We start from the raw sequence: 27,894 nt of genomic DNA on the forward strand, positions 1-27,894 counted from the left end.
ACTATATAATGTCACCATGTAAGGCAATAAAGTTACCACATATTTCCTCAACCTCTTTACAACAAGTGGTTCTTAAACAGGGATCCCTGCTTCATCCTGCAAGGATTTGGTGCACCATCAACCCGTGTGGTATCTTCAACCTTTTAAAGGTTTCTGTAAGTAATGGGAACTACGCTTTCTGAGGAACAAAGGAAGCATGCTGAAGAATTAAACTATTTATTTAAGAAAAATCACACTGATGTGTCACAACGCAGTCTCTTACAGCTGGTCCAGGAGATTGCAAATCAGTGTTTATGGTATCCTGAAAAGGGATTTTTAAGATTATCTGATTGGGAAAAAATTGGGAAAGTTTTACATACTGAGCCAAGAGCTAAGGTAGAGATTTTGTAGGTATGGCATTTATGTCGCTATGCAGTGGAAAAAATTGGAAATACTGAACTCTCTCTTTTAACTCCTCCACCTCCATGTTACTCCAATGCTATTGTTCCTTCCTCCCCGGACTATCTGACTCTGCCTCCTTCAGCTCCTACTGACACAGGTCAGATTACTAAACCTTCTGACTCTGCTGTTCAATCTTCTTTTCAAAAAATGGTGAAATCTTGTAAACAGGATTCCTCCATGCCTGGGGCAGAACTTGCTGAATTGTTGTCTGTATGTCCTGTACAATATCATCAGGGCCAGGGCCAATTGGCAGGACAGCAGATAGCGGAATGGGAAGGGTTACCTTATCAAATTTTGAGGGAACTAAAAAAGGCTGTTACAGAGTATGGCATCAGTGGTAATTTTACTAGAGATTCTGTGAAATTTAAATTTCCCTTGGAGGTTAAATTGATTCCTTCTCAATTTAAAGGCCCTCTTCCCTCTGGTTTAGTGGGTCTTATCTTGCCTCGATCTTCAGCTCATAAAAAGGGGTGCTTTGTAGTCCCTGGTGTTATTGATCTGATTACTGGAACTCTTTTTATTCAGGCTTGGGTGAACCTTCCTCAAACTCTTCCTGATCAATGTTCTATTGCTCAATTACTTTTGCTCCCCTATCAAGTCCCATGTCCTGGCACAGGGGCACGTGGGGATGCTGGTTTTGATTCTACCTCTCATTCTGTGGCTTTACTTCAGTCTGTTACTTTCTTTCGCCCTTTGTTAACTGTCCATTTGAATAAGCAACCTTTTCAAGGGTTGCTTGATACTGGAGCCGATGTTACTGTTATTTCATCTTTACAGTGGCCTGTGCAATGGCCTAAGAAAGCAGTTTCTTCTTTATGGGGATATCCAATTCTCTACCACAGCTGGTAAGTCCTTTGCCCTGCAACCTTATATTTTGAATATTCATACTAATATTTGGGGTCGTGATTTACTTTCTTTTTTAATGCTCAATTGATTTTGGATGATGGCTCTTCCCCTTAAGTGGCTCTCTACTGCCCCCATGTGGGTGGAGCAATGGCCTCTTTCAATGGAAAAATTATCTGCTTTACAGCAACTTGTTCAGGAACAATTAGCTGCTGGTCATATTGAACCCTCTACCAGCCCCTGGAATACTCCTATTTTTGCTATTATTAACGTTTAAGTCCTTTTTGCAGAGACAGCTGCAGCATGAGACTGGTCCTTACCATTTGCGAAAAATTCAACATTTATTATCTGTTGCCTTATTTACTTGGAATTATTTGACTCTTGTAGAATCTTTTTCAGATGTTCCTGTTAATGTTCATTTTCATGCAATAAGAATCACTGACAAGATTGCTAGTGAAGTATTGTCTTGCTCCTGACCCTCAGTGGCAAGGACCTGCCCGCCAATCACATGGAGGCAAGTGAAGGCCACAATGTACCAAGCTCAACAGCAATTGGTTCAAACTGATCTACCTCAAACTCCTGAAAATCTAATTGCTGCTGTTTTTGCTATTATTACAGCTAATTCTGTCACAATTCTTTTTTGTATTCTCTTGTCTTCCTTTGGTTCTATTACTGCTTTAAATGACATTCAGCCTATACAACTTAATCCTAATCTCTGGGTTTGTCATGCTCAATATATGTTTTTGGTTCACGGTACTAATGTCACCCTGTATTATGAGCCTCCTATGGCTTTTGGTCAAGTTGCTTTCATACCTGATTTAATATCTTCATCTTCCTTTATTGTTTCCAATTGCAAACCATTCATTATTCTTGGTTGTTTTCTAAGCCACCAACGCAACTTAATTCTGTTCATTGGCGTTATCTTCATACTAATCAATATACTAGAGGCTTATGTTTTTGCTGTTATGCTCACCATACTTGGCTTAACAATTGGAATGATTATGCTAAGGCTCAACGCATTTTATTGAAAGTAGGGAATTGTAGTTATTGTACTGACTATTATTGAGGAACCTTTAATTCTTCTTTGTATGGGCCTAATATTGTGCCTGAAATGTATCCTGATAATTTTCCTATTTTTAACTGGTATGACTGATATGATATGACTGATACTGGATCCATTTGTGCTGGCTGGCAACTAAAGGACCCTAATATGTGGTTCTTTTTTAACAAATATGCAACCAACGTACACCCTCAGAACTATCAGTGTGCTGCTATTGGCTACTTTTCCCTACCTGTACAAATTGGTGTTTCTTCATCTTTTTCACGACAACGACGTTCTCCATTAGGTCCTACATGTAATGATGAAGTTATCATTGATACACAACTGTCCTCTCTAAATACCTTTGGCCGTGCTGTGGCTGGAGCTATTACTGGGGTGATCACCTTAGGGGCTTACCCTGGAATAATATCTCAAGAAAATAGACATTCTATCCTGGACTTAACATGTCACCTGGAGAAATCAATTAATGCCACTGTGGCTATTGTTCGTGATCTCCAACATGAAATTGAGGACCTGAATCAGGATGTGCTCCAGCAACATTTTGCTATTGACTATTTATTAGCACGACAAGGAGGTTTTTGTAAACTTGTTGGCCGTCGTGGATGTGCTGTTCATTTTCACTCTTTGAACAAAACCATTGAAGATGAACTTGCTAAACTCCAATCATATTTTCAGAATAATGTTCATGCTATTTCCTCTCCTTTTGACTGGTTGACCAATTGGCTTCCTGATTGGTCGTGGCTTAAGCAGTTGTTTTTTTATGCTGTGATTATTATTGTCATGTTAGTTGCTTGCTGTTGTTTCATTCAGTGTATTCCCTCATTAATTGCTATGTTTCGTCCTGCTCCCCTCTCTCTACCTCCTCACCAAATGCGATATATACAAAAATCTTTGTTCCCTCAAAATTAAATAAAAAGAGAGGACATGTAGGAGTCTGCAGTCTGCATATGTGCAGGAATTTTCCTATCTTGGATGGCAAACCTCAGATAAGGAAGGTTACTTGCACATAGGCACCAGGAAATGACATTAGAAGATAAGACCCTAACTCTGTAAATAAGAGGAACAGGAGGAGAGGAAGTGGGATGTGTGTTAGATTTTAATTATAGCTAAATATTAGAAGTGCTTAAGCACAACAGTAATGATTAACCTATGATTTAAGTTACCTGGAAGATTCTGTGAGCCAATGATATGCTGCCAAGTATGCTGTAACTTGAAAGTAACAAACTATATAATGTCACTATGTAAGGCAATAAAGTTACCACATATTTCCTCAACCCCTTTGTGTGTGTGGTCATTTACAACAAAGAAGCCACTAGGTTTGAAAACTGATGGGAAGACTGATTGCTGGAGACTGAAGAAAAGTCTTTATGGCTTAAAGCAATCAGGTTATGAGTGGAATAAATGCATTGTTAATGAGTTAATTGCTATGGGTTTTGTAGCTGGTATAGCTGATCCATGTTTGTTCAAGAAAGAGAAGATGGTTTAGTTTCTCTATTATTGTTATTCACTGATGATATAGCACTTATTACTAAATCTGAACACGAAGGAACCGAAATTGTTTCTGTGTTGCAAAAGAAGTTCAGAATTAGGAATTTGGGAGAAATTAAGCATTATCTGGGTCTTGACATAGTTAAAAACTAGTAAAGGGTACAAAATTTCGCAAGCCAAGAAAGTTAGCCAATTACTGAAACGTTACAACATGGAACTCTGTAAGCCTTCTAAAACACCAATGAATCAAGATTTTAAACATAGTAATATTCAAAGTCCTGTATTCGATAAGGAAATATATCAATCCTTAATAGGCAGTCTATCATATTTGAGTAATTGGTCTAGGCCAGATATATCTTATAGTGTGAACCAACTGGCTAGGTATAATGCTGAACCTACTGAAAGGCACTGGCAAGCTGCTAAGCGAATACTTAGGTATCTGAAGCAAACAATTTATTATTCATTATATTTGGAGCCTAGTAGTGATCTAGTTTTAACAGCATATGCTGATGCAAGTTTTGCAACTGATCTACCTACTCGTAAATCAACATCTGGTATGGTGGTAATGTTGGGTAATGCTTTGATAGGATGGAAATCTATTAGGCAAAAGCATATTAGTTTGTCAACTATGAAAGCCGAGTTTTCATGTTTATCCTTGATATGCACTGAATTAATATGTTATAAACAATTGTTAATGGATATGGGAGTAAATGTGAATGATCCGTTTGTAGTTTACGAGGACAATCAATCTGCAATCAACATGGCTACTAATATAGCTGTAAGAACATGGTCTAAGCATACTGATTTGCGCTATTTAAATGTTAGACAGTGTATACAAAGTAAATTGATTCAGTTGGAGTACTGCATGACTGAACACAATATTGCAGATCATTTCACAAAGGCTCAGGGTGCAGTTAAGCACAAAGCGTGTTGTGAGAACTATGGTTTAAAGATGTAAGGTATGTATCTGTGTGTTGGCTGTGTTTATTCGTAACTACTCTCATTCGCTTTCATGTGCACACCCTTGCTACTCAAGGGTTACTCTGTGAATTCCTTAACACATATGTGTATGTATAACTACTATAAGAAAAATGAATGCACTGAAAATATTCTCTATAGTTGCTATCTTATTTTCTCCCCCCAAAAATAGAGAAATCTATTGTTTAATATCTTATTAGGGAATTTAAAAGCTGAAAGCATTTTTCTTGCCAGTATTGCTAATTGCCATCAGATCTTCCTTTCAATAAAATAGAAAATTCAATATACATTGCAAGTCAGAGGTGAAAGTTGGACATTAGTGAGCAAATGCAAAGCAATTATCAAAAAGCAGATATGACGGGAATGCCTGTACTGATTATCCTTCTTGACAAATATAAACTCTGCTTAGTGTTTGCACATCAAACAGCCAAGGATTAAATTAACAGAAATTCATTCAGAACAGATCTGTAAAGCTTTTATTTGCTTTTTATGCATTGAAATTCTGCCTACAATTTAGAGCAGACCTTGGTAAAGTAGACAGACTTTGGAAAACCATAAAAAATTATGACTTCCTCTCTCATTAAGAACATTACATATACAAAACTTCTGGTGGATGGCCGACTAAATTCACACTCAAGGAGGGATCCCTGAAGGATTTTTTCCTGGGTTGTAGCTCTTCAACTACTAACTGAAGGGATTGGCATTCCTTCAGTTTTTATGACCCACCCAGATCAAGGAGAGTCTAAAATTACCACTCAAGAACCTCCGATACAGCTGAAGTCTGCAAGCAACTTCAGGAGCTGCACTTCAAAGCTGCTGCATGCTAAAAGCTAGGGAGTGGGGCTGCAATCAGTTCATTGTTGAAGAAGTAGCTGTTTTAAATTTACCTTTCAAATGGACAGTTAAGTTGTGCCTTTTATTTCTTAATCTCTTTTAAGAACTATTAATCTTACTAAGTTAAATTTAAAAAGGGTCTCTTTAGACACAGCCTGCTCTGCCTTTTTGAAGACATGTGCCATTTGGGGAATTTTTTTTAGTGTTAAACATCAAGGAAGGCTGCTAAGGCAAGCCAAAATAAAGAAGAGTGGAGAAAAAAAAAGCTGATGGAGAACATAAAAACTGAAAGCTGTGGTTTTAGTTTGTTACTGTAGTAACTTGTAGCTTGGTCTGCTTTGTGACTAAAACTTTCTGATTTTTATGATTCCTGAATGGCTAGCCATTTCTAAGTGACTTACAAAAAATGCTATTCTTTGATCAAAGAGGGAGCCTTGATGAAGGATCAAATTATTAGAGATTCTCTAATTGTGTAAATAAAATCCACCAGTTTGTTGACCAGCTGTGCTCCAAGGATGATTAAAAAAAAAAAACTCTCTCAAACTACTTCAGAGATGCAAACGTGTAGAAAGTTACCAAACTACTTATGCAACTTCACAAATAGCTGAAAATGCAGAGGAGTCAACTGCAATTTTGGAATATAAACCAAACCTGGCACCAACTTTTACTATGATGGTTTAAACATAAATCTCTCAACACAACTGAAAGAAGAGCTTCAAAAAAATCCTGCAACTTTTAAAAGTACAAGTTTGGGACTTTTTCTTTAAAAATATTAACAAGATTGAGAAATCCTTGAGAAAAAGATAGGCTTATAACTACGTGATAAACTTTCCAGAGAAGAAAAAGATTTTACACCATGAAGACAAGCTGGAAGGAGTGACTTAAACTTGATGACTTAACTGGATGGATTTCTATCTATTGGATATTTGTAATTGAAAGAAATTCTCAATCCAAAATTTGAAAATGTAATTCTTTTATTTATATAATGCTTAAGTAACTCTTAAAGTATGCAAAATGTTATTGAAAATGTATTTGAGAGTATCTATGTTAGGAGAAAGTTAAAGAAAATGTTGTAATAGTTTAAATAAATTTTTTGAGTTTTCAAAAGGATGTCTAAAAAAGAAAAAAGGAGAATATATTTAAGTACATTTTTCACTTGGATATCACTTCTGGATTTTATGCTTGTGATGAAAAAAATGAAATTTTAACTGTGGTTTTGTCTGGATTTTTGAAATATTCATGTCCGATTAAAACTAAATTCCCAATCACCTTTTTAATAAAGTTATTGATGACTGTCAGATGAAGAAAAAAATTATAAAACCACTTTGAAAGTTCTGGATCTCCCTGAGTCAGTCAGAAAATCTGAAATTTGGAGAAGTGTTGGAGCCAGTGAGCTTTCCAAGAATAATCCTGCCAAAATCACTGCAAAAACACAAAACAAAATCATCCAAAACCACCTTTAAAAAAATTAAAAAACATCCAGGGAATTGCAGGATTACCTTGTCTTGGCTCAATTCATCAACACAAACCCAAAAGTTCTGGATAAAAACAGGATTTACAGTTTAATATCAAAAGAGAAGCTCTTAATAAGGAAAACATCAATGTTTTCTTTATTAAGCAACTGGATCACAGAGTTTTGAAGGAACATTATATGGACAACAAGTTAAAAGTTGAATATTTCAAACTAATGAGTGATATTTTTTCCTAAATGGAATCAATCATTCTTCATTAAAACCCTCATACCATCTATCACATAAAGAGATGGTATTGTCATGGTTTGGGAATGGCTATTATCTCAGCACCTGGGTAACTTATATCATGAGATAAACTTTTTTTTTTATTTTGATTGAAGAATTCTACAGCTGATTATCAGATCTGTCCATCAATTTAAGCTTAAGCAGATGTAGGTCATGCAGCAACATCATGAACCCAAGAATACAAACTAGTCTAAAGTACATGGGCAATGAGAAAGAAATGAAAAGTCTTGGAATAGTTTAAGTCAAAGTTCAGACCAGAAAACCATAGAAAAATGTTCTAGCAGGACTGAAATGAATAGTTCATGGAGAAAGCCATCAGGTGTTGCTGAGTATAAGAGCTTTACATGGATGAATTGTTACACAGTGATGTGAAAGACTGATCACTATTATAAGAAGCATATTGCTGCAGTTTTACAGCTAAATGTGGTGGAACTAATGATTGAATGTAAGGGGCTGATTACTTTTTCACACCAGTACTTTATATATTATGTGATTTTTCATCCAACCCCACCCCACCCCCCTTTACCAAGTAGGATCCACATGGAACTCTGACAGCATCCAGTGACAAAGATATGCAAATATTCAGAATATACAGAAGGAGCAAATGCTTTTTCACAGAACTAGCTAAGTATTTCTAGACATTTTCTATGATATGCAAATATTCAGAATATACAAAAGGAGCAAATGCTTTTTCACAGAACTAGCTAGGTATTTCTAGACATTTTCTATCTATAGGGAGCATTTAGTTCAATTTAATTTAATTTAATTAATTAAATTTAATAAAAATTTAATAAAAATTAAAATTAATTAAATAATATGCTGCCTGCATGTCTGTGTCAGTTTTGGAACTAAATGTATTTCTTTTGGAAATCATCAATTATTTCATTTAAAATATATGCTAAAATATTAAAATGTTTTAATTTCATTGTTCTTTTCTCTTTCTGATATCCCTGTTGTTCTGTTTATAGAACTGACAGGCAAGGACAGAAGCAAGGCAGCTTTAACAGGGTAACAAGCACTTATTGCTAACAATTCAGGCTAATGGTGGACTCGCTCTAAGCTAACAACATGCAAGCAAGCTGGCTTCTGTTCCTTTGACAGCTCTTATATAGCCAAGCTGTCAAACAGCAGACCAATAGGAACATAGTTATTTCCCGCCGTATGTTTGCCGGTGGTGCAGCCAATCAGGAGCACATCCCCCTCCACATGTTGCTGGGGCGAACATAACACTCCTTCCCTCCTGGATGGTGCAGGTGTAATCAGATAGGTATGTTGGACATTGCAGCTCCTCCCTGATCTACACAGTTCTGTTGAAGCTGCTGGATCATTTGCCAGGGTTTCTGGAACTGCAGGAGACAAGGCCACAGGCTCCGGTGGACGTACAGATGGCAAGGACGGTGGAGAAAAGAACTGGTAGGTCCTCTGTTATGTCGGCTTTGGGTTGGACTCTTGGGTACTGGTTGTCTGTGGTATCATCATATGTCTGATTTTTAGTTGCCTTTGGAGACTCGAGGCAGGCCTCACTTAACTGTGACTCTAGTGTGGGAAACTGGCAGCTTCTAAGCTGGTCAACATGCCGCTTCCAAGTGCGACCATCCCTTAGTTCAATCCTATATGAGTAGGGGCCTGTTACCTCCACCACCTGGCCGGGCACCCATCTGGTGTCTCCCCAAAAGTTTTTCGCATACACCCAGTCCCCTGTCTGGAATGTCCTGGCCCCACCAGAGGAATCTACAGGTTTTTCTTTGGAATAACTGGGGTGCATGCAGTTGAGATCTATTCTCAGGTACTGGCCCATTAATAGTTTGGCTGGGCTATGCAAAGTTGTTGGGCAAGGCGTAGTGTGTTGGGCTAAGAGATAGGTGGTGATTTTATTGTGCCAGTCTCCTGGGTCCAGTTTGCTAAGGGCATCCTTACCCGAACGAACGGCCCATTCTGTAAGGCTGTTGCTGGCAGGGTGACAAGGCGCCACCAAAGCATGCCTAATTGCATGCCTCGCCAAAAAGGTTTCGAATTGTCCTGCAGTTAGTTGTGGGCTGTTATCCAAAATAATGGTGTCAGGTAAGCCATAGGTGACGAATAGTCTTTGTAGGGCTTTCACCACCGCCTAAGATATGGTAGAGGGCATAATCATGACCTCGACCCACTTCGAATAGGCATCCACTACAACTAGGAAGGTCTGTTCCTCGTATGGGCCGGCAAAGTCAATATGGAGTCTAGACCAGGGTGCCCTGGGGTTTTCCCATTCTCTAATGGGGCCCTTGGTGGTGCTGCTTGTGCCTGTTTGCATCTGGGGCAATGGGATACCCATTTCATAATGTCCTGGTCCTACCCTGGCCACCACACATAACTTCGGGCTAGTCCCTTCATTCTCACTATGCCCGGATGCCCTTCATGCAACACTTTTAAAACGGTTTCCTGCAGCTTAAGGGGAACTACTACCCTTGAGCCCCATAGCAAACAGCCCCTCAGCGCCAACAATTGTGTTGTATTGTCACATAGGCTTGATATTCGGTGCCCTTCTGCTGTAGAGGCCAACCCCATTTCACCCAGTCCATGACTTGGGTTAAAACATGGTCTTTAGATGAGAAACACGCAATATCAGTGGAGATGATTGGCAGCTGCTGGTCATCGATTAAAAAAATGGTAGATGCAGGAGCAGGGTCCAGCACAGCCACCGGAAGGGAGCAACACAGATCCCAAACTGCAAACAATGGCACTTAAAGGCTCCATGGTGGGTGACAATAGTTTGAGCCTCAGCCATTGCCTCATTGACAGGAAGCTGCTGATAGGCTTGCGCCAGATCTAATTCGGCAAAAATTGTGCCATGGCCCAATGAGTGGAGTAAATGGTGCACAACAGCACTGGATAGGGGTTAGCCTGCATGGTGCGGTTCAGTGTGCACTTATAATCACCTCATAAATGAACCGAGCCATCAGGCTTGATGAATGACAATGGGTGTCTCCCATCTTGCATGGTCCACAGGTTCTAAAACGCCGGGTGCCAGCAACTTGTCAATCTCTAAATCTACCTTGGGGCAGAGCACAAAGGCCACTCTTCTAGCTTTGAGGCGAATGAGCACCACTTGTGGTTCCAAATTAAAGGACACGGGTGTTCCTCTATAGTGTCCAAGCTCATCGCTAAATACATCAGCAAATTCAGCCTTCAGGTCTTGAAACCTTTCAAGGCTGACAGTATGTATTCCAGCAACACTCAGTCCCAAGGAATCAAACCAGTCTAAGCCAAGTAGACTGGGTAAGGTTCCTTCTACAACAATTAATTTTAAGAAACCTTGAAAATTCTTGTAAGCAATTTTAAATTTTCCAGAGCCAGTAACCGGAATGTGATTACCCTGGTAATCACATAGTCAGACATAACAAGAGTAAGGCATCACTTGGACATCCTTGGCATTAGTCTTTTAAGGGTGCTCTAAGAAATTAATGTTAGGGATGAGCCCATGTTGCCTTCCATCCTACATGGGTTCCCATTAATGATTAGAGTGAGGTAAAGTTTTTTCCTCATATCCGTGCTGGCATGATAAATAACTGTTTCAGGGAGACAAGGCTCCCAAAATATAGTGAAGCATTCTTCACCCCGCCTGTTGGTCTGTCTGTCTGACCTGTTAGTTTGTCTGTGGGGAAATTCTTCCTGTTGTGTATTGAGCAGGTTCCCTGGATTGTGCCCCTTGTTGGAATGCATGAATGGGCTATTACATTGTGATTGGTTCGCTGGGCTGACAGCTAGTATATAAGAGCTGTCAGCAGGCTTTTCTCTCTGTTCGGTTCTGAGGAGACTGTGTTCCGAGTCTCCTGTTCTGTGTTAAATAAAGAAGTTACCTCAGGTGTTATCCACTCGTTGTGGAGTCGTCATTAGTGCCCAGCTGATATTTATTACTGGCGACGAGGATGGGATTGCCGAACCTGACAGAATAAACGGCTGTATATGAACTGAGTAAGGTAACAGTGAAATTAGACAGCATGGTGGCATCGCACAATTTCCCTCCATTCAATCAGGGAAAGGAAACGTGGGACGCCTATGTAGCATGATTTGAATGTTTCCTGATCGCCAACGATTACACTAATTTGTCACCTGAAAGGAAGAGGGCTTATTTCCTAAGTTTTTGTGGCACAGAAATATTTGACATAGCCATGACTCTCGTGGCCCCTCAATCCATACATTCCGGGACTTGGGAGGAATTCATGGGCAAGCTTAAGCGGCACTACGCGCCAGCTCCATCCAGAATAGCACAGCGCCAACATTTTTATCACCGCAACCAAGCTCCAGGGGAGTCCATTAATCAATATGTCGCGGCGTTACGTAGGGCTGCCCGCCACTGTGAATTTGTAAATCTGGACGATTACTTGCTTGACCGCCTCGTTAGTGGGGTGCGAGATCAGAACTTAAAACAGCGCTTAATTGCCAACCATGAATTAATGTTCCAGGTGGCGCTGGACGAGGCATGTGCTGCAGAATTAGCCGCTTTGTCTATTGCTGAACTTCCCCGAGGTCAGAGCCCGCCTAAGACGGAGAAGGGAATAAGCTGCGCTAACGAAATCACAGCCGAGAATTATTCTGACTCAGAGGATGAGCTTGAAGTTTGCCGCATTAGAGAGACTAAAAATAAGATCCCTGACTCTAGGAAATTGCCTGGCAGGCACCTGGAATGTCGCAGTTGCGGGGGTGACCACATGTGGGCGTCTTGTAGATTTAAAGAAGCCATATGCAGACACTGCGGACGCTGAGGACACATTGCCAGAGTGTGCCGGTCAGCGCAGCCGCAGATGAGCTCCAAATTCCCTACTGAGGGATATTCCCAAAGGAGGCCCGGCCCGTATGCGCGGCCACAGAAGGGGTTCTCAGATGTCAACAAACTAATGCCACCTAGAAACGCGGGAAATCAGAAGATTACCTTGACTGTTCATATTGAGGGCCGCCCGTGTCAAATGGAAGTGGACACGGGCTCTGCCACCTCCATTGCCTCCTGGAGCACTATCAAACGGCTCGTGCCTAAGCTTTCTAAATGACAATTGGAGCCATGCTCTCTCCTTTTAAAGGATTATCAGGGCGCTCTCATTCCAGTAGTGGGAACTGGCACCTTTAAAGTAAAGTTCCGTGAATTCAATGGCCGGCTGTCGCTTGTGATTGTGGATGGCCATCTTCCGAGCCTCCTCAGTTTAAACTGGTTTGCTGCTCTTGGCCTTACAATCCACGGCATCAATGCTATCCACTCCTCTGAACTGGATGCTTTGGCAAAAGAATTTCCCTCAGTGTTCATAGACACATTAGGAGTACACTGGGACACTGGTGTCATTTAGTCTCGACCCTGCCATACCGCCAAGACGCCTCAAACCGCGCAGGGTACCATTTGCTTTGCGGTCCCGGGTGGACGCTGAGCTAGACAAGCTCATTCAACAGGGTATCTTGGAACCTGTTGATTACGCCCGTTGGGAGACCCCCACAGTAATCGCCATCAAGGCAAATGGAGGGATTCGAATCTGCACTGACCCCCGCACTCTCTGGGGCGGGGGTCTGTTTTTGCGAAACTTGACTTATCCCAGGCCTACCAACAGCTGCCTGTGGACGACATGACAGCAGACGCGCAGACCATCGTTACGCATCACGGGGCTTTCCGCTGCCGCCTCCTGCAATTCGGGGTCTCCGTGGCCCCAGGATTTTTCAAAGTTTAATGGAGCGGTTACTCCATGGCATCCCCGGGGTCGCCCCTTCGATGACGTCCTTGTCTCCGCCGCTAACGTCCAGCAACTACTGTCACGACTATGCCGCGTTCTAACTGCCTTTCAACATGCCAGCCTCACTGTAAAAAAGGAGAAGTGTCTGGTGGCTGTCCCAGAGGTGGAATTCCTGTGATTCTTGATCAACAGCCAAGGCATCCACCCTACTCCCGCGAAGACACGGGCGATCCTAGAAGCGCCTCCACCAACCTCCAAGGCGGAACTGCAAGCATTTCTCGGCTTACTTAACTTCTACGCCGTTTCCTTGCCTCATAAGGCGTCCGTCACGGAGCCTCTCCACCGGCTGCTCGATCGTGGGGTCACATGGACCTGGGATGCCCAGGCATCCTCTGCTTTTGCCGCTGTCAAATGTTTACTTATCTCGAACTCTGTACTTATCCAATATTCTGAGACCTTTCCTTTAGTGCTTGCTTGCGACGCCTCCCCCTATGGGGTCGGTGCCAAATGGCCGGGAGGCTCCCATAGCGTTCTACTCCCGCACTCTGGCCCCAGTGGAGAGGAACTACTCGCAACTTGATAAGGAGGCTTTGGCTTTGGCTTTGGTCGCAGGGGTTAAGAGGTTTCATGATTACTTATATGGGTGGCATTTTTCCCTAGTAACTGATCATAAACCTCTGCTGGGTATTTTGTCTGGGGACCGCCAGACACCTCCCATGTTGCCCCCCCGACTCACCCGATGGTCAGTTTTTCTCTCTGCTTATAATTACACACTGACCTACGTACTGGGCAAACATTTGGCCCATGCAGATGCATTGAGCCGCTGCCCTCTTAAAACTTTTCTATGTGACCCAGCACCCGCGTTGGCAGTACTCCTAATTGATGAATCCCCATTACTGACAACTGCTGCCGACGTTGCTCTGGCCTCTAGTCGGGACCACGAAATTGCTACTGTTCGGAATTGGGTCTTACGGGGGTGACCTACAAAGGAAGTGGGCCCCGAGTGGAAACCATTTACCATCCGTAAAACTGAATTGGCTGTTCGGGAGGGGTGTTTACTGTGGGGACATCAGGTGGTGATCCCCGCTTCCTTGAGGAATACTATCCTGGCAACCCTGCATGCGGGCCATCCGGGCATAGTGCGGATGAAAGCCCTTGCACGCGCTTACCTGTGGTGGCCTAAGTTAGATGAATGTATAAATAGCTGGGTGTCCACTTGCCCTCAGTGCCAAGAATCCTGGCCAATGCCACCTAAAGGAACACCTAGGGTGTGGGAGGACCCAAGGGGGCCTTGGTCCCGTGTGCATATTGATTTTGCAGGACCGTTACAAGACCAGATGTTCTTGATCCTTGTTGATGCATTCTCCAAATGGGTCGAAGTAATTCCTATGCATTCAACCTCGGCAGACGCGGTAACATGGGTCCTGCATGCACTGTTTGCTATGCATGGTCTGCCCGATGAAATTGTATCCGATAATGGGCCTCAATTAATGGCATCCGCTTTTGAGATATTCTTGGCAGGCTTGGGCATCCGACACTGCCTTATTTCACCTTACCACCCTGCTAGTAATGGTTTGGCTGATAGGGCAGTGAGATCTACTAAGGACGCATTGGGCCGCATGGGCACAGGAAATTGGGCCATCCGGGTTGCAGAATATTTACTTATCCAACATTCTACCCCCTGCCCCCTGACTAACCGCAGTCTGGCAGAGCTCCTTATGGGCCGCTGGCTGCGAACTGTGCTTGACAGATTACATCCCTCCTATACCCCTAGTAAACCTCTAGACTCATCCAGTACCCACCGCAGTTTTCAGCAGGGGGACTTAGTATATGCCCGTAATTATGCGGGCCAACCACTATGGGTGCTGGGAGTTATTGTAGCTGTTACAGGCCCCTGCTCTTACAAGATAGACATGGGATGCGGAAAGGTCTGGAGACGGCACCAAGACCAAATACGAAGGAGGTGGACCACTAGGATGAGCAGGGTCGGGGGAGAAGGGGAAGTAACTAAAGCTAACCCATACGACACACCACCTGATGCCCCCGAACATCACTCGATGGCTAGGCCCCATACACACACACAGGTCTGGTCACAACAGCTGATCAACGAAGGTCAATACGCAACCCGCAAAAGTCCGGAAAGTCGCAAGCAGATGCTACAACTGCCCAAACAGACGAACAAGCACGGTCCTTACCTGAGGCCATGGAAGGCCGTCCAAACCTGGTAGCCACTGTCCCCGTAGCCGCGAAGAGTGCAGACAAAATTGCAGACCTAGAAGGCCCCCGACATTCGGGCCGACTCCGGCGAAGGCCGACTCACCTTCAAAATTATGCATGCGCTTTCCAGGGATAAAGGGGTGTTGTGTACTGAGCAGGTTCCCTGGGTTGTGCCCCTGTTGGAATCCATGAATGGGCTATTACATTGTGATTGGTTCGCTGGGCTGACAGCTAGTATATAAGAGCTGTCAGCAGGCTTTTCTCTCTGTTCGGTTCTGAGGAGACTGTGTTCCGAGTCTCCTGTTCTGTGTTAAATAAAGAAGTTACCTCAGGTGTTATCCACTCATTGTGGAGTCGTCATTAGTGCCCAGCTGATATTTATTACTTCCCATGGAGGATGTGGAGGGGAAGCCCTGGCTGACTGAGGGGCACGACAAACCCTTGCCAAATGTCCTTTTTTCCCCTCAATGCCTGCAAGTTACCTCCTTAAATTTACACTCAAATCAGTGATGGTTCCCTCCAGAGCCTCCACAGGGGAATTGTATTTTCTTTCCTAATCCTTCCCCACTCTTCTTTGACGTCACCTTCAGGCAAATAACTTCTTCCTCTTCTTCGTCAGAGTCTGTCCCTTCTTCAACCACTTCCAGATGGACGGTTGAAGCTGTCCTTGCTGAAGCTGGACTAATAGATTTCTGGATTTCTGAGGCCGATCTTATAACAATTCCGATGTTGTGGCATCTTCCAGAGCTGATTGTAGGGTCACATCTGTCCTTGCTAAGAGACGGCATTGTAAATGGCGATCTCTGACCCCAAACACTAACTGATCCAATAGGATTTCATCAAGTTGGTCCCTAAATTCACAATACAAGGCAGCAGTTCTTAAGGCTCCCATGTATTGATTGATCATTTCGCCCTCTGCCTGATAACGATGTCTAAAAGCATGGTGCCTGGCTATTCTCAAGGGTAAGGGGGTATAATGACCCCTCAGCTTTGACAACAGAGTTTCCCAAGACACGTCTTGGAACTTCTGAGATGCTAAAAGAGCCATAGTTGTCTCAAACATATCATGGCCACATATACTGAGGAAAACAGCTTGTTTACGGTCCCCAGGTAGCCCTTTGTAATCATTGGCCACCATAAAACAATCAACGCGATCTAAAAAAGAATCCCAACTTTCTACCATCTGGTTAAATGGTGCGAAAGTAAAGAGAGTTGCCATCTTCATGCTGGGGAAGCTCTAATCTCTAAGGCGTGATGTCTCGTTGCCTCAGATCAGCTCTTTAGTGACTGCTCTTTTTATAGACTTTGTTAACCCTGTTGCCTCCTGCTGTATCCCATCCTCATTGCCAATTGTTCTATTTATAGAACTGACAGGCAAGGACGAAGGCAAGATGGCTTTAACAGGGTAACAAGCACTTATTGCTAACAATTCAGGCTAATGGTGGACTTGCTCTGAGCTAACAACATGCAAGCAAGCTGGCTTCTGTTCCTTTGACAGCTCTTATATAGCCGAGCTGTCAAACAGTAGACCAATAGGAACCCAGTTATTTCCCGCCGTATGTTTGCCGGTGGTACAACCAATCAGGAGCACTTCTGCCTCTATGTGTTGCTGGTGCGAACGTAACACCTGTTGTATTTTTTGCTTCTTTAAACATTCTCCAATAAGATACCTGTATCGATACCTGTAATGGACTTGTTTATACTGCTGAGACTGCTCAGATAGAAAGAAGATGCAATCATTGCAAATAAGTTTAATATAAGTAAAGAAGGCATTCTACTAATTGTTTTCACTCTTGTAATTTAATAAAACTACTTAATAGATTAAAAAGTAGATTTGCCTAAGTGTATAGTATATACTAACCATTAATTCTAACCTCCTGACATAGTAGGTGCAGGTAAGATCCAATACATTAATTGGCTCCTAAAATAATTGCATTTTGCACAAAGCATAGCATAAGTTTAATCACTCCACTATGGCAGCTAGATATTCTGGTAGGTTTATTAACCTTTAACAATTAATTGTGATATTATTGCATTTGGAAGGTCTATTGTTATTCAAATTTAACCCACATTAGCACAGGTTTCATGCATATTATTATCTACAATTGTGCAGTTACATTCATCTAGCACAATAGAAATGAATCACAGGTGCCTTTGTCATAACTGCTTCTTTCTTTCTTTCTTTCTTTCTTTCTTTCTTTCTTTCTTTCCTTCCTTCCTTCCTTCCTTCCTTCCTTCCTTCCTTCCTTCCTTCCTTCCTTCCTTCTTTCTTCTTTTTCTTCTTCTTCTTCTTCTTCTTCTTTTTTTTGCTGATCTACCAATCTATTATCCCAATACAAATTAGAAAAGCTGAAAAAGGAAATATCAGATGAATTAGCCATGGACAAGAAACCCACAGTATATCTCTGTATAAGGCAAATGGATCCAGAAATAGCAGCCAGACCATTGCAAATGCATCCTTATTTTCTTTCCTAAATACTGTTAATGTTTTCCATTCAAAGTTATATCAGTAATTTCACTGGCTATATTTCAGAGCTGAAGAGAGAAGTAGCATGTTTTCTTTGTTCCTTATACAGTATTTCATACAAGAATTTAAGAACATTTGTATACTGAAGAGTTAATGGTGTTTTCTTCTTTTGCACAAGGTTTCCAAATAAATAAAATTCACATGAAATATTCACATATAACAAGAGATAGATAAATGTTAAAATATTCATTCTATTTGGCTTGCTAAAAGAAAGCCAAAAGATGACCGCAGAAAGTGTTTTCTCTCTTCCTGATAGAGGTAATGCTTTTATTACTCTTTTAACTCCATGAATAGACATAAGAAATTTAACAGCAAAACTTTGACTCATATTATTTAAGAGCTTCTTCATCTCTTTCATTAGATGCTATCGTACATATTTGAAATATTTGTGTGTGCTGGCAGCAGTGGGAATTTCCTCTCTAAACTTTTTTTTTTTAATGTCTCTGGTTCTTTGTAAGAATAACCTCAGCAGTTGAGTCTGATTGCTCTCTCTCCCTAAACTAGGAAGAATTAATGGTCCCAATCTTAGTACAAATATACAAGTAGAGTACCACAAGAGTTGGACATTTATATGTCTCGGGAAATATTGGTCCAGATTGTACTTTACTATCTCAGAATCTGCATTACATAAGTTCATTATTAGGGCTGTGCCAGACTTTGAATGGCTACTCTAATCTGCTTTGATTTAGACTTCTCCAGAATTTATCATAGAGGAAAAAGTTAGTAGGAGCCTTCTTGTCTAATCAGGATCCTCCAAGATAAGTAGTGCACCTACTAGAGCAGGGCTGTCAAACTCGCAGCCCGCGAACTGGATGCATCACATGCTGGCCACATCCATTCCCGGTTTAGCAAAGGGAAAAAAGTCATGATACATCACATGATGCTGTCGTGACGATGCGAGTTTGACACCCTATATTTGAGCCATCTTGCATTGCATCCTTTCTTCTGCTTCTCCAATATAGCTTTTGGCTACAAATCTGATGTTTCTTAGGACAGATTTATGATTCAGTGGATTTCAGATCTGAATGACCCCTACAGACACACACACAAACACACACTTTTATACTTTAACAAAAGGATTTGTTTGCTTATTATCTGTTGCATGAGCCCTGGTGAGCTATGTTCAGTGTTTCTCAAACTTGGTGACTTTAAAAGCATAGATTTCCAGAATGGGACAACTTCAGTGGTGGTATTCAAATATTTTTCCTACTGGTTCTGTGGGCGTGGCTTAGTGGTGGGGGTCATGTGACTGAGTGGGCATGGCCAACTTGATGTCACTCACACCCACGGCTACCCAGTTACATGATCCCCCCACAAAGCCACACCCACAGAACCCGGTAGGAAAAAAGTTTGAACTTACAGCTATTGCAACCTTTCTTTCTACCTATTTTCTGCCCAGGCCTGGCCTAATCTGTTAAAGGCCTCCTCCTGCATGCTGCCTGCTCTCCCTTTGCCAGTCACATGCGTCGCCCCATTTCTCCTCTTTCAGAGGCCCCTAACCCCGCTTCCTCCCCCATGACTACCTCTTTCTTTGGGCTTACCTTCCCCCTGCGGTGGGACAGAGAGGGAAAGGCAAACTAGGGCTGAGCCATCACGACTGGGCTCCCTGCCACCCCCATCTTGCCCCCCCCTTGTTGCAAGATGCTAAAATAATGTTTTGCCCTCTCTTTAATGCCTCTGTGTGTGTGTGTGAGCATGTGTGGTTATTATGTTAAGAAACTGAAGTATACTTAAAATACACACACACATACACATACATACACACGTAGGCTGGGAAGCTAGTTTCCAAGTCCTAATTCAACTTCCTTTTACTTTATTTATTATTAATCTCAACATCTTCTGTCTGCAAAATGTTTGTGCATTCATTCAGAAAAGGTTTGTTTGTTTTTCACATTTCTAAGCAGCCCATCTCCCTCTAAGAAGGAATTCTTCATTAACGTGAAACTTAATAGGCATATTAGTCAAAGGCATCTCATGTCAGCTTTAAAAGAGGGAATGGAGAAGTCAATCTATTTTCTCCAAAAGAAGACCTTGAAAATAGAGTCAAGACAGGAGATTATATCGTTTCAAGATGCTATTTTTAATCCAAATTCAAAGAACACATGTCCGTCTGTGAGTAAAGTCTTACTATTCCAAGACTTGCTATGAAGCATAACAGAATGTTAGGAACCTCTTATTTTCCATCAGCATGATGTCTTAGCTTTGTTTGCCTATAATCTTTATTAAAATTTAATTTTAAAAAACTTTAAAAGATTAAAAATTAATAGAAGCTAATATTAAGTTAATGTATTATAAAGCCAATATAAAGTAAGAAAAAAGAAAAAGGAAGAAATCAAAGAAAAAGCAACAAGTGCAAGAAAAGAAAAGAAAATTTGCATCCAACTGTTCAGAGGACATGGATTAACTGCTAGTCATTTTCACCAAAAGATGCAGAAAGTTTATTACATTTTTTTTTAAAAAAAATGTTTTTATAATTGTGTGGACATCTTTATTTTACCATAATCTCTGTGTTTTTATTATTTATTTATTCACTTAAACAATAAAACATGTTAACTGACTAAAATCAACCCAGAAAAATCAACTTTAATTTTTAATGAACTTACTGTGTGGGAAATTCCATGCTATGAAAATTCATGTCAAGTTATAGATCTGAAGTGGGATAAATCATAAACAATTTCTGAATTATCAGGCAAGTAGTCTACTTTCCAGGTAATTATGGGATTTTCCCAAATAACAATCTATTGGTTATTGTAGCATCTTAAAGATTAAAAATTTAATAAAAGAAGTTAATATTGATCTACACCTTCATGGATTATATCTATTCCCACTTTATTGTTTTATAAATCAAACATTCTTTATAATAAAGTTAATATCAATAACATAAAGAACTTTATTATTTTGTCATTCAGCAGTGAATGAACAATATCAGAATGAAGGATAATACTATGAATTAGGAAAAGTGGCTTTTCATGACAGATTTCAACCATGGTTCTATAGGTACTTCCATAACTTTATAAATAGCAAGAGGCTAATCTATGGACTTTTTTATGGAAAAAATGCTGGCTCTTGCTGTGCATCAGGTCTGCTGTATAACTTTGACAGTGCTCAAATTTGGTTTGATTACTGAGGCCTATTCTAAAATATTTTTCCATGTCACCCATATATCTACATCTTTATCCTTGAGCTGTCAATCATCCACTTCAAGGTTCCCATTAACTTCTTTTTGGCACAATTCCATCCAGCTTGCTTTTATGCACAATGAAAGATCTCTCATCTTAAGCAGGATTCTAGTTCTCTGTATTGCATCAGCCTGTGGACTAATATATTTCAAGATGATAGTAATTTATCTTTATCAATATTCAATAAATTGTTTATGCTATCAAATTGGTGGATTACTGCTGCATTGCATGTCTCATGTTTTAACCTTTATGTCAGCCCTTCAGCTCTCAAAACCTGGAAATGATTAGTGTCTACCATATGTACCCCAACCAATGAATCTCCAAGTAGCTGAACAATACTTTGTTTCTTTTGCCAAAATAGTATTTTAATTGTGAATTAGGAACAGTTGGAGGATTTGTGTGTGTACTTGTGTGTCTACCAAGATTCACTACATGATAATTAATTGCTTCTGCAGTATTTTGTAGTATTCCAATTGTGTTGAATAAGCTCCTTTTTATGGTAACAATTGAGATTTCAGCACTATTTGAACTTTTCTTATAGTTTCTGTCTTATCAATTGACCAGGATCTGCATAATGACTTAAAGGAACTTACATTATGAGAACTCTGGGAATGAACACTGTTCAGAAAGCTTATCAAACAATGTTACCGCTGGACACTAACAACTACTTTATCATCTGAAAACAATGAGCAAACATTATTGGGCTTCCTTTTCTTTTTCCTGGTCATGTGGGAGATGTAACAGATTCTACATTTTGATATAATACAACAGTAATGTTGTATTATACATGGTGGTTCAGTGGCTAAGATGCTCAGCTTGTCGATTGAAAGGACTTGCAGACTTAGTAAATAGTTTGACAGTGTTGAGGGAATTATTTGTGATGGCATTCAGGAAAAAACTGATCTTGTGTCTAGTTGTTCTGGTGTGTCTAGTATAGCTGTCGTTTTGAGGGTAGGAGTTGAAACAGTTTATGTCCAGGATGTGAGGGGTCTGTAAATATTTTCACAGCCCTCTTTTTGACTCATGCAGTACACAGGTTCTCAATGGAATGCAGGTTGGTAGTAATTGTTTTTTCTGAAGTTCTAATTAAGTCTGAAGTCTGTGTCTGTCTTGTTGGGTTGCAGAACCAAACCAGACAGTTATAGAGGTGCAGATGACAGATTCAATAATTTCTCTGTAGAACTGTATCAGCAGCTCCTTGGGCAGCTTGAGCTTTCTGAGTTGGTACAGAAAGAACATTCTTTGTTGTGGTTTTTGATGACGTTTTTGATGTTAGGTGTCCATTTTAGATCTTGAGATATGGTAGAATCTAGAAATTTGAAGGTCTCTACTGTGGATACTGTGTAGTCTAGTATTGTAAAAGTTGATAGTATGAGAGGGTTTCTCCTAAAGTCTACCACCATTTCTACGGTTTTGAGTGTATTCAGTTCCAGATTGTTCTGGTCACACCACGAAGCTAGTTGTTCAACTTCCCGTCTGTATGTGGATTCATCATTGTCTCGAATGAGACTGATCACTTATGTAAATAAAGGTCCATCAATTAATTGTGTTAGCTTTGCTGGAATATGTAGAAATAATACTTTAGCTGAGCATTTACACTCTTATTAAACTGTTTTGTTCTAGATTTATTGGCCTCATTTTTCACTGTCCACAGGCCTTAAAGTGGTTTACCAGGGAAAGTAAGAAAAAATGTACATTTCAAAGAAAGTTTTTCATTAGATATTTAGAGGCTCTGTCAGGAAGGAAGGAAGGAAGGAAGGAAGGAAGGAAGGAAGGAAGGAAGGAAGGAAGGAAGGAAGGAAGGAAGGAGGAAGGAAGGAAGGAAGGAAGGAAGTTCCTTGTATGGAATGATATTAAGCAAATTGGGTGAATGGATAAGGGAATAATATTGTAAAGGAGGGTCTGATTGAAATATATATTATCTGTGCTGGAAGGAGGAGATCTTTGCAGCTACCCACTGAACAGTTTGTTGACATTGCTCTTGGGTGAAGAATAAAGAACTTAATTTCATGCAGCTACCTGTTTTTTGTTTTTATCATCCCAGCTCAGAATGGTTTATAAGGAATAAAACTAATCCAATAGTCTATTCTCTGTAGGAACTTGCTTTCCTATCAAAAAGCCATAGAGGCAAAGATCTATTTCTTTTTTCTGTTTAAAAACATTATATATATTTAGGGAAATAAGGAAAAAATCAGTTTCAAAATGTCCTCAAGATGCATTCACTACTGTGAAACTGTTTTTGTTCATCCACAGCAGGTAATGAATGCTTTGAAAAGGAAGAAATAGAAGAAACATAGACTGAACATAGGAGATAATAATTCATTCATATGTTAAATACAACTTTACTCTTCAGTTTCTGGCACAAGACATTCTAGAAAACAATGAAAATAATGCTCAGTCAATTAAACCACATGAAATGACATTTGTCTCACTTACTATATCAGAAGGCAGAAAATGGGGAACATTTTTAAACTCTGAAGCCATTTCTTTCTTCTTTTTTTTTATTGCAAAAGTTTTACAGTTACATTTTCACCCCATTTCCCCCCCCATCCCATCCCAGCCCCCACACCCCACCCTAACCCCCCCAACCCCCCCTAACCCTCCCCCCTGACTTCCACAAAATATAATCCCATCAAAATCCCCTTTTTATAAAACTTGAACCCCTCAAACCCCCTTAAAAAAATTTTTTTATCTTCACAGTTTTCATACATTTCTATTTTTATATAATACTTTCAATGAAAAACTATTTGATACTTTCTAACTTGATATTTGTTCTGCACATAATTTATCCATTTTTTCCATTCCCATTCATAAGTCTCTTGTGAGCGATCTTTTAAATATGCTGAAATCTTCGCCATCTCAGCAAAACTGGCCATCTTCAATATCCATTCTTCGATAGTGGGTAAAGCTTCATTTTTCCAATATTTACCTATCAATAATCTCGCTGCAGTTATCATGTACAATATCAACTTAATTTCATCCTGTGTAAAACCCTTTACTATACCCAATAAAAACAATTGTGGAGAAAATGGAATTTTTTTCTTCAAAATATTCTGCATAACCCACCATATTTTTATCCAAAAAGCCTTAACTTTCTTACAATTCCACCAAACATGATAATATGTAGCATCTAAACAATCACATCTCCAACATTTTGGCTGAACATTAGGATACATACAGGATAATTTCTTGGGATCTAAATGCCATCTGTAAAACATCTTGTAAAAATTTTCCCTCAAATTCTGCGATTGCGTAAATTTAACATTCTGAACCCATATTTTCTCCCATGTTTCCAACATTACTGGTTCTGCAAAATTCTGTGCCCATTTAATCATGCAATCTTTAACCAGTTCAGTTTCTGAGTCCCTTTCTAACAAAACATTATATAGCCTTTTGATATGCATTGGACCTTTCTCTTTTATATGTCTAACCAACTCTTCCTCATGCAACATAATACCAGTTTTTTGGTCCTCTTTCCATCTCTGTTGAAGTTGATTATATTGTAGCCAGGTTATATTAATCCCTTCAGCCAACAGTGTCTGTAGTGTCTTCAGCTGCCATCTGCCCGCATCTGTAAAAAGAACCTCTTTATATAAAACCCCCCCGAGTGACATTATATTTGTATTCCACAAAATATGACCAAGATCCAGCCATAGCGGTATTTTATAATCCCATTTAAATCGGTGCTTCTTCCAAACTCTCATCAGCGAATCTCTAAGTATATGACTTTTGAACACTTTATCCACTTTATTTTCATAAAATAAGTAAGCATGCCAACCAAAATCCAGGTCAAAGCTTTCTATGTTCAGTATTCCAGTCTTTTTCCTTCCAAACCAATCGCTTGTTTGAGTCAAAGCTGCTGCTTCATAATATATCTGTAGGTTTGGAAGTTTAAGGCCTCCCCTCTCTGGAGCATCTTGCATAATTTTTAGTTTCCTTTACTAAGAAACCAAAGTCTTTCCTATCTTTCAGCATCTTTGGGGGTAATTCTTTATAAATTCCAACTTGTGTTCCCTCCACTTGCACAGAGGAAAGAAAAGATTTTTGCAAAATATCATTTCTCATTCTTCTGTCTGTAAAATATATCACCACGTCTCTTGGTAATTGTCTTTGTCTGGCCACCCACGAGTTCACTCTGTAAATTTTGTCTATTTTGTAAAGAATCTCATCAGAATTGATTTTTAACAGCACAGCCAAGGCATCAGCACAAACCTGTCTCAAATCTTGCTGGTCATTCTCTTTGATACCTCTAATTCTTATAGCAAATTCCATGGATCGGAATTGCATCATGGTAATCTCGTCTTCAACTCTCTGCATTTTATTATCCATATCAGCAATTTTAAAATCAGTATCCTTTATTTTAACATTAACTTCTGATTTAAAATCTTCCAATTTAGAGTCCACTTTAATAATAATTTCTGACAAGCCAGAAACCACATTTGATAATTTATCAGACACCTTATCATAATTCTCTTTCACCAAGTTTTTCACTTCACTAATTTCCTGCTTAATTTCTTGTTGAGATGTTTGAAATTTATCATCAATTTTCTGTTGAGATTTTTGAAATTTATCATCCATTTCCTGTTGAGATTTTTGGAAATTGTCATCCAAAGCCTGAGTAATAAATTTTTTTAAGTTTTCAAAGTCAAACTGCTCTTCAGGCTTATGTGTGGGGGATCCCCCCCCCCTGCTGCCTTGCTTTCCTGTTTTTTAGAAGTCATTTTGCCACGTAGGTTGGATTTTCTAAAAGGAGAAGTCCTTTTTCCTTTTCCAACACCACAAAGTCCTCTAAAAAAATCCCCCAGTTTTTAAACAGATTAGAAGTAAAATTAGACTGTAAGATCAACTTGTTTTAAAAAGGGATTTTTTTCCCCCTCTTCTCCTGTACTTGCTACAAACAGCGCAACAATGTAACTTGTTGGAATAGCTTTAGGAAATCACTCTCCCTTTCAGCTTGTTAACTTGTTAACGCTGGGGCGGCGCCATCTTTTCAAGCCGCTTCCGCTCGTATTATTTTTAGTAAAATCGGGAAATCACAAAGAGAAAGAATACTTGCAGTTCCTTGGTTTAAGGATTCAGGTTTTCTTTTAGTTGGTAAAATTGATTTCATTCAATTTTCGTGTTTGCTGCTGCCGGCTTGCTCTGCGAAGCAGAGTCGTCCCACGCCGCTCGGAGTCTTCGCAAGTTGAAAGGGAACCACGCCTGTTTCCCCCCCAATAGCAAACTTCTGGAGGCTCACAGGGGCTCAACCTGCGCCTTGCTTGCTCTCTCCTTCAAATCCTGCAGATTCTGGAGTTTTCAAGCCACTTCTCACGATCGAAGCGGCTCTACAAACGGCGGGGCTGGCTGTCCTTAAAAAGGCACCGTCTTCACCAGAGCTAGCAAAAACCGGAAGTCTCTGAAGCCATTTCTTATGCACGTATTGATTTTCTTCTCCACCATTGTCTAACTTTCAGTCATCAAGTGCTTTAACCCCAGTACAAATTCAGCCTACAAATAAAACAAGGGACATTAGGACAAAAACTAAATTTCATTTACTTTTAATTAAAATGGAATGAACTAAGCAAAGCCTGTATAACTACTATCGAGTCACTGGCTTAATAGTTTTGTTCCCTATCCCATTGTTTTGGTGATAGTATTTATTGGACAATGTTAAGGAATACAAATATTAAGAAGCTATATCTAGCTCTGGAACTTTGCCAAAGAAATTGTCAAACCAGATTTAGGAATATGTATGGATCAAGCAAGTGCTTGATTGTAAACCATATTCAGTCTCATATATTTCTCACTCACTATGGAATAATTGTCCCAAAGTATGTTATTTAGGGGCATCTCAAGATTCTTCTAATTGAATTCTATGATTACCATATTTTCCGGTGTATAAGATGACTTTTTAACACATGAAAATCTTCTCAAAAGTCGGGTGTCGTCTTATCTGCCGGGTGTCGTTCTCCTGTAACCAGGCAGACCAGCCGAAAGACTCTGACGAGCCAAGCTCTGACCATCCCAGCTGAGTTGCCTGCTAATCAGGCAACTCAGCTGGGATCGCTAGAGCCATGTAAAAGGAAAAAAGTTTTTTTACATGGCTCTGGCGATCCAAGTTCTGACGATCCCAGCTGAGTTGCCTGCTAATCAAGCAACTCAGCTGGGATCGCCAGAGCCATGTAAAAGGAAAAAAGTTTTCCCCCTCCAGCTTGCTTACCTTAGCTGCTGGTCACAACGCCTTGCTATAATCCCTGCAATCCATTGCATCAGCAAGCAACTGAATCTCCCTGCCTGCAATCAAGCAGGCAGGGAGTTGTGGACTTCAACTCCCAGAATTCCTCAGCCAGCAAAGCAAAGCTGGCTGAGGAATTCTGGGAGTTGAAGTCTACAAGTCTTAAAGTTGCCAAGGTTGGAGACCCCTGTTCTATTGTTTTTTTCCCCTTTGAGAGCTTTATAAAAAATAGTTAATTGGGGTTTTTTTTAGTTGTTCTTTTTTAGACCTAGCCATTTAAAGTTTAGGAAGTTTTAAATTTAGCTTTCATATAAAAATAAAAATAAAATAAAATAATATTTGTGCAGCTTTCTGAGATTTAGTGTGTTTCTGTAGAGTTTCACTCTAACTACACAAACACATAAAATCTCACAAAGCTGTACGTGGAATTTTGTGTGTGTAAAGTGTGAAAGTTGGATTTTTGGGCTTTTTGTGGCTGTGTGAGGTTCCTGCTTGTTGCAGGGGCCATTTTGGGTCTAGCATAGCTGCTTTTACATTGTGGGTGAGCCAGTTGATGTTTTTTAATTTTTATTTGGTGTGTGTTGGAAGAGGGGTAGTCTTATACGGAGAGTATAGCCCAAACCCTATATTTTAACAGGAAAAGTCGGGGGTCGTCTTATACGC

At 40.3% G+C, this 27,894-nt stretch overlaps 1 pseudogene; it reads left to right on the forward strand.

The window, feature by feature from the left end:
* Positions 1-2,015: 2,015 nt before the first annotated feature.
* Positions 2,016-3,278, forward strand: LOC148114161 (uncharacterized; annotated as a pseudogene).
* The last annotated feature ends 24,616 nt before the right edge of the window (positions 3,279-27,894 follow it).

Source organism: Pantherophis guttatus, chromosome 4, assembly GCF_059756535.1.
Source record: "Pantherophis guttatus breed Tessera chromosome 4, ASM5975653v1, whole genome shotgun sequence".
Classification (NCBI taxonomy): Eukaryota; Metazoa; Chordata; class Lepidosauria; order Squamata; family Colubridae; genus Pantherophis; species Pantherophis guttatus.